The sequence below is a fragment of the Neomonachus schauinslandi genome, chromosome 14 (assembly GCF_002201575.2).
Source record: "Neomonachus schauinslandi chromosome 14, ASM220157v2, whole genome shotgun sequence".
Taxonomy (NCBI): Eukaryota; Metazoa; Chordata; class Mammalia; order Carnivora; family Phocidae; genus Neomonachus; species Neomonachus schauinslandi.
Genome location: NC_058416.1, coordinates 78501016 through 78516655, shown reverse-complemented (window position 1 = coordinate 78516655; position 15640 = coordinate 78501016). Strand labels below are relative to the sequence as shown.

Sequence of the window (15640 nt, the reverse complement as noted above, 5' to 3'; positions counted from 1 at the left end):
TTCTTCCACCTAGATCTGAGCTTGGCACATAAGAAGTCCTCAAATATCTACTGAATGAATGAGTAAGAGGCCAAAAACAAAACAAAACAAAAAAACACCACAAATCCATTTGATGGGAAATTGGACTGATAATGGAGGGAGAGGAGTAGTCTGCATCTTTCTCAAATGTATTTTCAGAGCTCATATTCCATGGCATACAGTTTTGGAAACATGGATCTAGTCCAGTCTCCCATCAAACAGCCTGTTGGAGGAAGGTAGGGAGGAAGGGCAGACTTGACAGCAGGAAGATCCTTCCAGAGACTGGCAGGGAATCCAGCAGAGAGACCAGGGCGGCCAGACCAGCCGCGGTTGTGGGCGCGGAGGGACACACATCAACTCAAGGGACATCTGGACAGGACGTGTGACCAATGGGTGTCCGATGGGAGGAGGCAGGAAAGGGAGCCTCGCCGATCAAAACACCAGCAGTCTGTCTCACCGCTCTGCCCAGAAGCGCGAACCGTGCCCAAGCACCCATCCGCATTTTGTCTCCTAGCTAGACCACTCCTTATGGATAAACCAGACACGCCTTTTCCACATCCCTCTCTATACTTCTCTCCACCGCCAAGAGATAACCTGCACGGCTCGGTGTCTACAGGGAGTGACCGTTTTGTAGGCACATGGATGTAATGAAAGGGGCAGGACCGACGTTCCCGCAATAAGACATGAGGAGAAGCAGTGGTTAAGAACGGGGGCTCTGGAGTCAGACGGAGTCGGTTACACTCCAGGCAACCCCTCGGCAGGCTGCCGAACTCTGTGCCCCCGTAGCCACGCCTGCCACAGAGATAACGGGAGCCCCCATCTCAGAGGCCACCTGCACTGAGTCCTTGGGACCCGACATGCGGAGTGTTGGGCTCTGGGCCAGGCGCACAGCAAGCCCTCCACCAAGGGAGCTTTGGTTAGGAACCCTGGTCCCTTAAGTCAGATCAGCTGCCCCTCGTGGCCCCGTGGCCCCTGGCCCTCTGGCTTTGTCCCCCAGCGTCTGACTCACTCTGCATCTTTCCCATGTCTTTGCTGCTGGTTGGCCTCTGTTTCTGCAGAGCTGGGATATGTCATAATGTGATTGATGCACCCAATAGTAAAAAATAACCAGTTATTTTGATGTCGGGTGCGTCATCCCTAAAAATAACCGGGTGTCTTGGAAGTGAAGGCGCCACGGTGAACGTTGGGTTGCATCAGGCACACGCACACTCACATCAACATACACACACACACACACACCAACACACACCAACACACACACTCACATCAACATACACACACACACACACACCAACACACACCAACACACACACTCACATCAACATACACACACACACATACACCAACACACATACTCATATCAACACACACGACACACACACACGACAGTCACTTTAAATGGGATGCGAAAACACACCAACTTTAATCAAGGGGCAGAAGTCCTCTCCTCCTTTATCATTCTCACTGTGAGCTGGGGATGGTGACGTTGTCCTACTGGGCTCTTGTCAGGAGGCAGCCGGATGGGGACAGACTGAGGCAGCCTACCCTCAGGATCAGAGAACACCGCGGGCGAACAGCTGTCCCCAGGCCACAGCAAAGCACTGAGCTCCAGCTCTACCAACCCCCCGGGACTGCATTTGCCACAAGAGTGTCCCTTATTCTGAGCTGGTGTCATGCTTCCTTGCTTTAGAAGAAAAATGCCCCCCCCCACCCCAGACATGTCATCCTGACTTGCACTGCAAAGGGACACGAACTCATCATTCTTCGGTGGCTGGGAATCCATCCCTTGCTGTTGAAAGTACCTGGGAGACTGGGACTGGTTGCTTCTCTCCTGCACAGGGGTTACGGGCACAGGGTTTTAAAACCTCTGGGCTTTTTAGAAAAGAGATGAGGACCAACTTGTCCAGGGTGTCATCTTTCCAGCAATACCACCCCTGCCCCTTGTCTCCTGGGGACACTTATTCTGGAAGACAATGCCACCTTTTCACACAGAGATCCACGTGCCAAGTGGAAATGCTGGAACAATGGGGAAGGCGTGACCAGGTTTGGGTTTCTAGGACACGGAGACTCTCTGAGAGTGATCCAGAATCTTCACATTCGCCCCCGGCACCTCGAGAGAAACACTGGCCTCCAAGATGCAGGAAAGAGGCCACGCCAGCCTGCTGGCAGGAGAACATTGGTTTAGGATGAATGGAGATCAGGGTTGGAAGCCCACGTTTAAATATAAGTTCTGCCTCTGGGTAGTTAGGTCTTTGTGAGCAAGGGATTGTGTGAGCCTCAGTTTACTTGTCTGTAAATTGGGGCAAATGATACCTACCCAGTATAGTGATAAGTGACAACTCAATCACATAATGCAAGGAAATCACTCAAGACCACACACAGTAAGGACTGAAGCATCATCCTCATCATTTCTGATGAGATGTGTAAGGGATATAAGCTGTCTGCAAATTTCTAGACCTGTGTTACATTCCTGGGAGGGAAGCTGTTTACCCAAAAGAGCACACTGTGTTGGGCAAAGAGTACACCCTTCAGAGTCCAACAGACCTGGGTTCAAATCCCAGCCCTGCCACTCACCAGGCATGTGCCCCTAATTCCAAGCCTCAGTTTCTTCAGTAATAAAATGGAGCCAGTAATGCCTAGCTGACCCCCACTTAACTCAACCTGACCCCTTCCACAGATCTCCAATCCAAGCCACTTGCCAATAGAGCCAATGGCATTCGGGGTCACTGGTCAGCCTCCAAAGTGCCCAGAATCCCTCTGCGCAGGAAGGTCAGCCTATGGTCACTTTATTCATCGCTCTCACTCACTGGACAAGCATTTGCTAAGTGCCTTCTGTATGTCAAGTTTGGAACCAGAGGCTGGGAACTCAACAGAGAGCAGAACCAAGATGGCCCTGTGATGCCTGGGTGGCTTAGTCGGTTAAGCATCTGCCTTTGGCTCAGGTCGTGGTCCCAGGGTCCTGTATCGAGCCCCGCATCGGGCTCCCTGTTCCACGGGAAGCCTGCTTCTCCCTCTCCCACTCCCCCTGCTTGTGTTCCCTCTCTCACTGTGTCTCTCTCTATCAAATAAATAAAATCTTTTTAAAAACTTAAAAAAAAAAACGAATGAAGCATTGCACCAGCCACAACATGGTTGAACCTCGAAAACATGCTAAGCGAAAGAAGCCAGACACAAAAGGAAAATACTGTATGACTCCACTTATGTGAAATGTCCAGAAGAGGCAAATCTACAGAGAGACAAAGAGGATTGGTAGCTGCCAGGGGCTGGGGGCAGTGAGGAAATGGGGAATGGCTGTGGGGTTTTATTTGGGGTGATAAGAATGTTCTGGAACTAGACAGAGGTGAGAGTGGCACAATATTGTGAATGTACTAAATACCACTGAATTGTTCACTTTAAACGGTTAATTTTATGTTATGTGAATTTCACCTCAATCATGACTCATGAAAAGACGGAACTTCGTATAATGGAGTAAGTGCTTGGAAGCACGAGGTGCTGTGGGCAGTATGAGGCAGGACGCCATTGTTCCTGATGGCTTTATTCACAGTAGCCAGGGAGTGGACCCAAATTTCCATCCAGGGATGACAGGATAAATAACATGTGGTATCCATGCAATGCACTAGGACTCAGCCATAAGAAAGAACAAAGAGCTGACACATGCCTTGACATGGATGAACCTGCAAAACATGATGCTAAGTGAAAAAAGCCAGTCGCAAAAAAGGCATATGAAGTAACCAGAATAGGCAAATGCACAAACACAGAAAGTAGAATAGATTAGCCAGAGATTGGGAAAGAAAGAACGGCAAGTTATTGCCTAATGGATATAGAGTTTCTGTTTGGGGTGATAATAAAGTTTTGGGAAAAACAGTGGTGATGGGTGCACAACACTGTGAATGTCTTTAATACCACTGAACTGAACTGTACACTTGAGAGTGGCTAAGATGGTAATTTGACATAATGTGTATTTTGCCACAAGAAACAAATGTAAAAAATAAATCATAGGTGATGAGCCGTCGTTGGCCTCATTTGTCCTAAACGCAAAATTCAGAGGGTTGGTTGGGATCAGGAATCAAGCAGATCAGTGTTTGCTGCTCAACACAGCCCACCTCCGAGCTGTGTGACCTTGGACAAGGCACTTGACGTCTCTGAGCCTGTTTTCTAACCTCCAATAGCACCCGGGGCTGAGGGTGATGCCTGGCTCTTAGCGTTGAATAAGTAAGTAGTGATGATGGTAAGAGTCCGGGGAGCACCTAAGAGGCACCGAACTTCTCCTCTACCTCCCGCAGCTGGCTCTACCTAGAGACGTAGGAGAAATATCCCAAGGCCATCTCCTAAGCGTGGGTACACATGGGCAGCAACCCTTCTGAAGGGCCTCAGGCATCACATGCCCCCAGGCACCACGTGCAACTACACAGCTCTGGGGGCCGACAGCTCACCTGGGGCAGAGGCAGGAATAAAGAGGGGACGGAAGTCCAGTGGGGCCTGCTGGACACCACACCGGAGGGTCACAGCAACTAGGAACCAAGATGGCTGTCCCAGGGGCATCACGGGGCCCTCACCCGTGCCCGGCCCTGGGGCGCAGGGAGCTCTGCAGGTGGCTTCCTCACCTGCTCTTCCTGATTACCAAAGCATAAACCAAAGAGTCACAGAGGCCTGGGTGCGCGCCCCTGCGGAGCTGGGGAGGCTGAGCCCCACCGGCCACTCAGCTGGAGAAAAGCAGATCCAACTGGGTGGAGAAGGGGTGAGGAGGGTCCGGGGAGGGTCTGGGGGGCAGGAAGTGCCTCTAGCTGAGGAAAGGCCATTAAGCACCTGTGTGGGGCTCCTGAGGGGCCCTGGGGTGGAAGAATTTTACTCGATCTGAGTTTCCTACATGGAAATTACCCCGGAGGAAAGGGTAACAGAAGGTAATAGAAGGGGTGTTGAGCAGACCCACGTGGCAGCCAGGTCCCCTCAGGCAGGTACACCGCTGCTGTAACAAATCACCATAAACTCAGTGGCTCAGGGCAGCACAGCTTCATTACCTTTGCCAGCTTCCTGAGGACCCTGCACTCCTTGGCTCACCCCCCGCCCTTCCTTCCCTTTCTAAACCAACGCCGTCCACCTTGCAATCCGGCTCTCCGACCCTGACCCTCCTGCGTTCCTCTCTCTCTTACAGGGACCCTTGGGATGACACGGGGCCCCCTGGATAACCCAGGATAATCTCTGCATCTCAAGATCCTTAACTTCATCCCATGCGCAAGGGCCCTTTGCCCTGTAAAGCACCATAGTCGTAGGTTCCAGGGATTAGGATGTGAACATATCTGGGGGCCATTATTCTGCTATCACAGCAAGCAAGCACCTTCTCCACACTGAGACTCTGTTTTCTCATCTGTCAAATGGGGACGATAATCATAATAGTAATAATAACACGGATGTCCCGGGTTTGTGTGAGGACGACAGCGGGAATGGGATGATCTCTGAGCACGGCAGCTGAAACAGCAGGTGGGGGCATTAATTGGGGCCCTCTCCTCCCCCCTTCTCCCCTCACTCTTTCCCAGAAAACCTCAGGAGGCCCACTGCATCTCTGAATTCAGGTCTGAGGCTCAGGAGGGAGTAACATTTGACTCCCAGCCCCAGCACTGACAAGAGGTATCATTCTTCATATAAAAGTAAAAACTGGATCTTCACACACACACACACACACACACACACACACACACACACGCACACACACACACACACACACCCAATCTGGGAGCAAATGGGATTTGCTAGGCAGGCTTCATTACAGTGTCTCCATGCCATTTGACTGATAATTGCACTGTGAAGCCGGAATTGATAAATCGCCTGCACATTGTCATTACTGGATGTTCACCTGATCTATCTGATGAATATTAATTCACACAAAAAAAATATTTCCATTTTCGAAGCAATTCCAGGCAAAATGATGCCTTTCTCTGCACCCCTCCCCACTCCTACCAGCAACTGCGGAAACAATGTACAGTTAAGTAATAACAAGCCCTTGTCAAGGTGATTTATTGGGTATGAAAACAAGGAGGGAAGGACGCGAGCTTCTCCTTCATTAAGCAACACCTGAGGGAAGGAACAAGTCGTCCCTCCCCAGAGCTGGAGCGCACTCGGTGGAGAGGTAGAGTCTGCAGGCCAGGCTGGGGAGAGAGTCTGGACAACAAAGATCATCATCTTGTTGCCACAGTTTCTGAAAGAGGTGCCTGTTGCCTCTGTGTACCCCGCCCCACACCGGGGAGCTTATATATAAGTATTTGCTACGATGCAAGCCCTCCGGACATGCATTCATCCCCACTGCAAATCTGTGAGATGGGCCCATCCCTGTCCCCATTTTACAGATGAGCATGCTGGGGCGCAAAAAGGACAAGGTCCCACTGCTAGGAAGGGGCAGAGCTCTATCTGGAACCTAGGTTTGACCCCCAAAGACAGTGTTCTTTCCACCACACCAGCGGTTGGCAAACTGAAGCCTGAGGGCAGGCCACCTATTGTTGTAGATTTGATGTTTCTAGGACACTGTCACATTCGTTCCTTTATGTATTATTTATGGCCGATTTCACCCTATGACGGCAGAGGCGAGGAGCCACATCAGAGACCATAGAGCTTGGAAAACCAAAAATATTTCCTGTCTGGTCCTTTAAGAAAAAGTTTGCAGACCCCAGCACACGGACAGTCCGTCTGGAGACCTTACACCACGTGCTCGGTAAATGGTGGCCAAAGTCATCATTACCATCTTCTCTCCATCATTATGTCATTCCGGCCATTGCTACCTCCCCGAGAAAAACAGATCTTTCCCACCATCCCATCAAGGAACCAGCCTTCAAGATAACAAGTGCTGTGTTTCCTGCAGTCAATCATAAGATCCTTCAACATATTTAGCAATATTTTAAGTCTTTCACTGATTCTGGGTTCTTACCGGGAACTCAAATCACAGTTGCGTCCTTCAACAGGTGCTTCCAAAAACGTTAAGTTGCTCTCCTTCCCATCACAGACCAAGGCCAGGGAGGTCCAAAGGCACATAGTTGGAAAAGGTGAAAGCTATTTAGTAGGACCAGTGGGAATCATCAGGGGCATCTTCAGACATCCGGCCCTGCTGGCCTCGGCCAACCTAGCATCCTCCAAAGCTGGAAATGAACTCCTGAACTCTAAGTTGGGGATCGGTCATCTCGGTTAGCCAAAAACTGGAAGGGGAGTATTGATCTCCAGGGACCTAAGACTCTACGCTAAAACCAGGAAAATCCCAGGCAAACCCAGATGAGCTGGTTATCCTCAACCCGAGACATCTGGAGTTCACCTCATCAGAAACAGGTGGGAAGCCCCAATGACGCCAATCAAAGAGCTCTTAACCTAGGGGACCTACTTGTTGAATCCTAACCCACACGCACCTTTGCGGGGACTAGCTAGGCTGTGCTCAGTTTGGACTCTGAGTATCAGAGGGCCATCTTGGAGCCATCTTGGGCCAAGACGTGCAGGGCTGGCCCTCCCCAGTCACTCCTCTGGGGGCAGAGAAGGGTAGAGGTTGAAAGTACAGACTCCACTTGCTAATTGTACAAGTGTGGGCAAGTTACTCCTGCCTCTGAGCCTCAGTGTCCTCATCTGCAAAATGGGGACAATTGAAAAACTTATTGGGGCGCCTGGGTGGCTCAGTCGTTAAGCATCTGCCTTCGCCTCAGGTCATGATCGCAGAGTCCTGGGATCGAGTCCCGCGTCGGGCTCCCTGCTCAGCGGGAAGCCTGCTTCTCCCTCTCCCACTCCCCCTGCTTATGTTCCCTCTCTCGCTGTGCCTCTCTCTGTCAAATAAATAAAATCTTTAAAAAAAAAAAGAAAAGAAAAGAAAAACTTACTTCATAGAACTGGTGTCAGGATTAAATGAGTTTAAATGACCAGAGGGCATATAAGAGAGCTTCATACTCAATGATTGCCTTGTGCTAGGTGGGCTTAAAAAAGATCTCTGCACCCAAATTGTAACTGTGTTGATTTCTTCGCATTTCAGACCCTGGCTAAGTGTGCTCCTGGGACCAGGGGCAGCATGCATCACTTAGGAGCTGGTAACACGTGCAGATTCTCACACCCCATCATGAAACTGCTGAAGCTGACCCTTCCCCGTATGCAATTCACGTGCACATTTGAACGTGAGGAGCACTGTTTTAAACGTCTGGCATTTCCTAACAGTTGAGACTCGGGAGGGATGTGTGGGTATAAAGAAAGAACACGGATGGTGGGTGGGATTCAGGAGATGCTTGCTCCAGCCCTGGTTTTGCTGCTTACCTGCCACATTTTCTGATCCCTGCTTCCTGCTGCCCAGACCCCACCAAAGACCAATTACATCAGCTCTGGGGGTGGAGCTCAGGCAGCCAGAGTTTTAAAGGCTCCCCAGGTCATTATAACTGTAGCCTGGAGTGAGACATCCCGTTCCAGTCCAGACTGGATCCCCAAATCCCTGTCGGGTTCCATGTCCCACCCTCTACATGGACAGAGTCAGACTAAGGACTTTTTTTTTTAATTGAGGTGAAATTGACATAACATAAAATTCACCATTTTCATGGATACATGGTGGTATTTATAGTCACAGTGCTGTGCAACCAGCATCTCTATCCAGGTTCAAAACCTTTCCATCACCCCAAAAGAGGCGTCATACCCAGTAGCAGCCCCTCCGCAACCCCTCTTCCCCAGCCCCTGGCAACCACCGATCGGCTTTCTGCCTCTGTGGGTTCATCTCTTCTGGGCTTTCCCCAGAAACGGAATCATACAGGATGTGGCCTTTTGTGACCGGCTTTGTCCACTCAGCTAATGTTTCTGAGGCTCCTCCTCATTATATAGCAGGTGTCAGCAATTCACCCTCCTTCTAAATCATATTCAGGCTCTAGTGTTCCGTGAATCGAAACTCAAATTAATCCCTGTGGAGGCTTAAAGACATCAGCGGAGCCTCAAGAACAGAGTGGACTGGCCCCCCACGCCTGTGACCCACCTTCCCCCTGCACCCCTTCCCTGTCAGGATCCATTACGGGAGGGGGGAGGGGGGAGACGCGGGTCATGCGAACCTGTTCCACTCAAGCCCCACTCAGACTCGGCCAGAGCAACTGTGACACTTCCTTTTCATGGTGGGGAATTCGCAGTGCCACAGGGAGGCTTCGAGGCCCTGATGAAACCTGACAGCTGATCATTCTCTTACGCCGGCTCCAGAAACCAAGGGAGGAGAAAATGAAGCAGATGTTTCCCGGATCTCTCGGGAAACTCACAGCTGCCCTGTATTTTAGAAACCCTCCTCCCAACACCCGACCACCAGGAGGTCCCCTCGCCCCCTGAAAACCACAGAGGGAGAGCCTGAGTGGGACGTAGAAGAAGCGAGAGAAACAGGGAGAGAAGATGCACAATAAAACCACTGGTCACTATAGAACATTCCCCAAACTGGACTCTGCCAGATAATACTGCTCCACAACGCATCAACAGGTGCTATGGAAAAGACAGATCTGATGGTCTAATAAGTTTGGATATCACTGTATCAGCTCCCCACTCTGAAGAGATTCTCCAAGCAAGTTTGCAAATTAAAGGCTCTGACAAGTCCTGCAAGAAAGAAAACCATACTCATTCTATTTAATGCATCCGATCAAGGAAATCTTTCTCTGTGTGTGGGGACCCTCCTCGATAAATGCATCTTAGGAGTCCCTGCGCATATTGAATTCTTTGTTTAACAAATGCCAGGCAAGATTCGAGGAACTAAGGATGTGGTGGTGGAAAAGATGGTTCCAATCCTACACCCAAAGAGCTTCCACTCTAGTAAGTAGAGACAGATAATAAATAAGGAAATAAACCAAAATAAAAACACCTGAAATCCACTCTTTCGATGCCTGCCTCGAAGATCTCTTTATTCAAGCCTTCCCCATCCCCTCCAATCAGGGGTGACGGCTCCCTCTTTTAGCTCCTTCCATATTTACAGTTGGCACCATTTGGGAGGTGATTAATTGTGCTCTGCCTGAAACAGCACCCAGATAATTATGCTGAGAACTTATAATCTCTTGTGTTGTTAACGTTCCCTGTTTTGTCTTGTTTTCTCTGCCACATTGTAAACTCTTTTGGGAAAGTAAAGAGTCTGTTTTCTCCCTCGCAACTCCCCTTGTGTGCAGCCCAAAGAAGGTGTTCTGGAAGCCCCTCTGGGAGGAGTACAATGAATCTATCTTACACAGATGGCCCTCTCTGAGGGGCCCCCGGACCTATCAATGCAGAACCATGGAGGTGGCCATGGTGCTTTAGCAAGCCTTCCAGATGATTGTGAGGTGCACTCCAGTTTGAAAACCACTAGCCTATGGTCTCCAGCCCTGCCTCCAAGAGCTCGGGATTAAATCCCCAAACCCAACTTTCATTCGCTGTGTGACCATGGGCAAGTTATACAACCTCTCTAAACCTCAATTTACCTCACCTCTGAAATGGGGATTCAAACAGTACCAACCTCAGAGAGTTGGTGCGAGGATCTGATGAGCTTTTCATTGAAAGAGGCTTAGCCCAGGGCTGGGTACACAGCCGGGGTCCAATGCCTGCTACCTCTCACGGGTCAGTATTACTAAGAAAACAGAGCATGTCTGTCTCATTGCATCTTGAACTGAGGCCCCTGCCCATCTCCCCTCTCCTCCCCACCCCATTCTAGGGAACAACTCACTGGGCTTCCAACACACCAGCTCATCCCCACCCTGGCTGGCTGAACACAGAAAAGCTCCTCTCTTTCCTCTGGGACCCACATTACACACCATTTCCCTGCCTCCTTTGCAGCTAGCACTCCAGCCAATGGAACAAGGACAAAAGTGAGGCCTCGTCCTTCAAAATCTCCAGTGCAACCCCTCACTCCCACCCCACCCTCCTCCCTAGCCTCTGGGTGCCGATATCCAGGGCACCCTATGTGTTGAAGGCAGTGGCACCTGGATTCCTCGCTCTGAACGAGTCTTTGGAGCTGAGCACCTGCCCCTCCTCCAAGCACAAGCATCCATTTCAGACTTTACCTGGCTTAGAAATAAACCCCGACTATTTAACTGCTGAGACTTTGAGGCTTCGACAATAACCAGCACTGCCTTAACTAATACATCACCTTAGGGGCTTAGGCTTGTTCCCACTTTCTGGAAATTTCTTCCAGGATTTTTTTGTAGATGCTGCATGTCTGGCTTCTTGTTATTATTCCTACCTCTTACCAGGGTTTCCTAGCAGCACTGTTGACATTCAGGGCTGGGTAATACTTGGGGAAGAGGGGCGTCTTGTGCATTGCAGGACGTTCGCTGACCAGCAGCACCCCAGGGCTGTACCCACTGGAGACCAGGAACTCTCCCATCTCCCCAGCTGTGACAACCAAAAATGCATCCCGTGACTGCCGAGTGTCACCAGGGAGCCCCCAGCTGAGGCACTACGGCCTTCTCAGAAAGCACTTCCCCAACCACCCACCCTGCAAATCATCCCCTCACCTCATCCACATCTCCCTCTGTTCCCTCACCCTGCTTGTTGCTTGTCCTTCATAAAATGTGCCCCTCGCTGGAATTAGCTGTTCATCAGTTTGCTTGTTGGTGGACTCTCTGCCCAGCTCCCACATAAGTCCCACCTGAGCCCTGCCCATACTGTTCCAGACTTTATCCCTCAGGCTAGCCCAGCACCCAGCACCAAGCACCCAGGAGGGACTCAGTAAATACTTGCTGAAGGGATGACAGGTGAATGGGATGCCAGGATGGCCAATGGACAGGGATGGGAAGACTGGAACTCGAGGGAAAGAGCCCATGGTTTGACCCCTATTAACTCAGCGATTCACGAAGCACAAGGTGATTTGATTCAAACAGCTGGGAAGAAAAAATAAACATCCTTTTGTCGGCCATGGGGCATTTGTGAGGTTCGGTCCCTGAGCTCTGTCAACAGCAGCGGGAAGGAAGAGGCGTCCAGACGAGTCTCCACCGAGGCCACTGCCCCTCGGCGCCTGACCACCAGGGAGCTGCTGGCCAATGGAAGCCAACAAGCCCACCTGGTCTTCTGCCTCCCTACTGTTGGTTAATGACAAAGAATCCACATCATTCCCGAGCTAGGACTCCATTAATCCGGACTCTGCAGTACCTCTATCAACACCAGTTTAATATAAAATGAATCCTCTCTCAATTTTGGACATGATACCTGACTGGAAATTCAACTATCACATCTTGCCCCCACCCCCAAAGTCCGCAGCTAACACGCAGAAGGAAGAAAGGACAGCCATCACTGTGGGGACGCTTAAACCGCGCTTAACCATCCCAGACTTTCAGCTCATCTTGGTTTTTTGTTCTGTTTGTGGGGAATTAGTTTTGGTTACTCTTAGAAAAGAGAAAATAGGAAAAAAAAAAGAAAAGAAAAACCAAGAAAAGTTAATGAGCTTATAAGAACGAAGCTAAAAATAAATGAATAAATGAGAATAATGTTGTGAAACAAAATAAAATTAAATCAAAATTAAAATGTGCTGGGATGTTTTTCTAAAGAGCGTCAAACTCGGTAAATTGATGAGTCTTGATAGAATCCACCAAAGAAGGGGTTTTTTCTCCTGCTCTCCAACCCATGCCAGGTCCCAGCCCCAACCCTCTTGGTCACGGGTCCTTTAGAAGTCCCTCATGTGGGATGTGGAGAAAAGGGGACCCTCCTACACTGTTGGTGAGAATGCAAGCTGGTGCAGCCACTCTGGAAAACAGTATGGAGGTTCCTCAAAAAGTTGAAAATAGAGCTACCCTGTGACCCAGCAATTACACTACTGGATATTTACCCCAAAGATAAAAATGTAGTGATCCAAAGGGGCACGTGCACCCCAATGTTTATAGCAGCAATGTCCACAATAGCCAAACTGTGGAAAGAGCCAAGATGTCCATCGACAGATGAATGGATAAAGAAGACGTGGTATATATATACAATGGAATATTATGCAGCCATCAAAAAACAACAACAGAATCTTGCCATTTGCAACGACGTGGATGGAATTAGAGCGTATTATGCTAAGCAAAATAAGTCAATCAGAGAAAGACAAGTATCATATGATCTCACTGATATGAGGAATTCTTAATCTCAGGAAACAAACTGAGGGTTGCTGGAGTGTTGGGGGTTGGGAGGAATGGGGTGGCTGGGTGATGGACATTGGGGAGGGTATGTGCTATGGTGAGTGCTGTGAATTGTGTAATACTGATGAATCACAGATCTGTACCTCTGAAACAAGATAGTAGGAAGGGGAAAATGAAGGGGGGAAATCGGAGGGGGAGACGAACCATTAGAGACTATGGATTCTGAGAAACAAACTGAGAGTTTTAGAGGGGAGGGGATGGGGGGATGGGTTAGCCCGGTGATGGGTATTAAGGAGGGCACGTATTTCATGGAGCACTGGGTGTTATACACAAACAATGAATCATGGAACACTACAACAAAAACTAATGATGTAATGTATGGTGACTAACATAATAAAATTAAAAAAAAAAAAAAAAAAAAGTCCCTCATGTGAAGGGCCGGCCTGGTGAATAGAAAGTTCTTCCTTTTATGGAGCTCAACTCCAGGAAAGGTGACTTCCACCCTCTGGCTCCTACTGTGCCCTCTACACACACACACAGCACCCCCTGCCCCATGACAGCCCTTCTCTTACGTGACAATGGGGTGTTGACCATGTCCCTACCCACTTCTGCTCCAGAATAAATATCTTTAGTGCCTTCAACTTTTCTGCAAGGGAAATACTTGGAGGAAGGAGTAACTTTAGTGGATGCTTCTCAAACCCTAGCCCCCAGACCAGCAGCATCGGCATCATCTGGGAGCTTGTCAAAAATGCCAAATCCCAGGTCCCGCCCCAGACCTACTTAGAGAGTCAGGAATTCTGAGGGTGGAGCCCGGCAACCTGTGTTTTTTACAGGCCTTCCTGAGGATTCTGAGGCGTGCTCAAGTTTGAAAACCACTGCTTTATACTAAGACAGCTTTTAGCAAGTTACTTTAATCTCTCTCTGCCTCAATTTCCCCCCTATTAAATGGGGGTCTGAGAAGTATCCACATCACAGGGCGGTCTTAGAAATGGGTGAGATAGGGTCTGTGATGGGGTTAACATGGTGCCTGGTGCCTGGGGAGGGAGGTCAGTAAGAGGAGAACCTGTTTGCTAAGGGGTTTGGTAGCTACAGAGGGGGCAGGTGCTAATTTGGTGGAGGTCTTCTCACGTTTGCCTGCTCAGAAAAGGAGATGCTTTGGAGATTCTGCAGAAGCTCAGAGCCTCTTCTGGGCAGCATCACAAGGTTCTCAGCCCCGCCTGGAACTCGGAAAAGGACCTGGTTATCCTTGTCTCCCTCCCCAGCTGAGGATGCCAAGAGAAAGTCCCCGCCGGGGGTCAGACCACTGAGCCTGGGCCCAGGGAGCAGGCAGAATTCTGTCTGGAACAGGTTAAAGTCCCAAGTGTAAGGAGTTTCTTGTTCATTTCATCAACCACCTACCTGTGAGAGCTCTAGAGGCCCCCTGTCCAATAGGGAAACCCCCAGCCACACACACCACAGAGCACTTGAAATGTGACTAGTTGAATTGCGATGGGCCATAAGTGTCAAAATACACCATGTGGCAAAGATTTAACAGGAAGTAAAAGAAGGTAAAATGTCTCAATAATTTTTTTATCTTGGTGACATATTGCAATAATTATACCTTGCACATACTGGGTTAAATAAAACACATTAATGTTACCTTTCTCAAAATTCGAATGTATTTAAAAAAAAAAATAGAAGGGGCGGCTGGGTGGCTCAGTCAATTAAGTGTTCAACTCTTGATTTCAGCTCAGGTAAATGATCTCAGGGTTGTGAGATCGAGCCCCATGTTGGGCTCCACGCTGAGCACAGAGCCTGCTTAAGATCCTCTCTCTCGGGCGCCTGGGTGGCTCAGTTGGTTAAGCGACTGCCTTCGGCTCAGGTCATGATCCTGGAGTCCCAGGATCGAGTCCCGCATCGGGCTCCCTGCTTGGCAGGGAGTCTGCTTCTCCCTCTCCCGCTCCCCCCTCTTGTGCTCTTTCTCTCTCTCACTCTCTCTCGAATAAATAAATAAAATCTTTAAAAAAAAAAAAAAGATCCTCTCTCTCCTCTCCCTCTGCCCCTCCCCCTGCATTCTCGCTATCTAAAATTTTTTTTATTTTTTAAATTAAAAAATAGAAAACAACAATCCCAAAATGTATATGAAACCACAAAAGACCTCAAATAGCCAAAGTAGTCTTGAGAAAGAACAAAGCTGGAGGCATCATGTTTCCTGATTTCAAATTATACTGTAAGATTATACTACAGGGGCGCCTGGGTGGCTCAGTTGGTTAAGCAACTGCCTTCGGCTCAGGTCATGATCCTGGAGTCCTGGGATCGAGTCCCACATCGGGCTCCCTGCTCGGCAGGGAGTCTGCTTCTCCCTCTGACCCTCCTCCCTCTCATGCTCTCTGTCTCTCATTCTCTCTCTCTCAAATAAATAAATAAGATCTTTAAAAAAAAAAAAGATTATACTACAAAATGATAACAATCAAAATAGTATTATACTGGCATTAAGAACAGATACATACACCAATGGAACAGAATCGAGAGCCCAGAAATAAACCCACACATATATGGTCAACTAATATTTGACAAGGGAACCGAGAACACACAGTGGAGAA

General features: G+C 49.1%; 1 protein-coding gene across 1 annotated transcript in view; it reads right to left on the bottom strand.

Annotated features, from left to right (window-relative positions):
- KSR2 (kinase suppressor of ras 2) overlaps positions 1–15640 on the bottom strand; it is a 400684-nt gene that overhangs the window by 263655 nt on the left and 121389 nt on the right. The gene's annotated exons all lie outside the window — the stretch shown is intronic.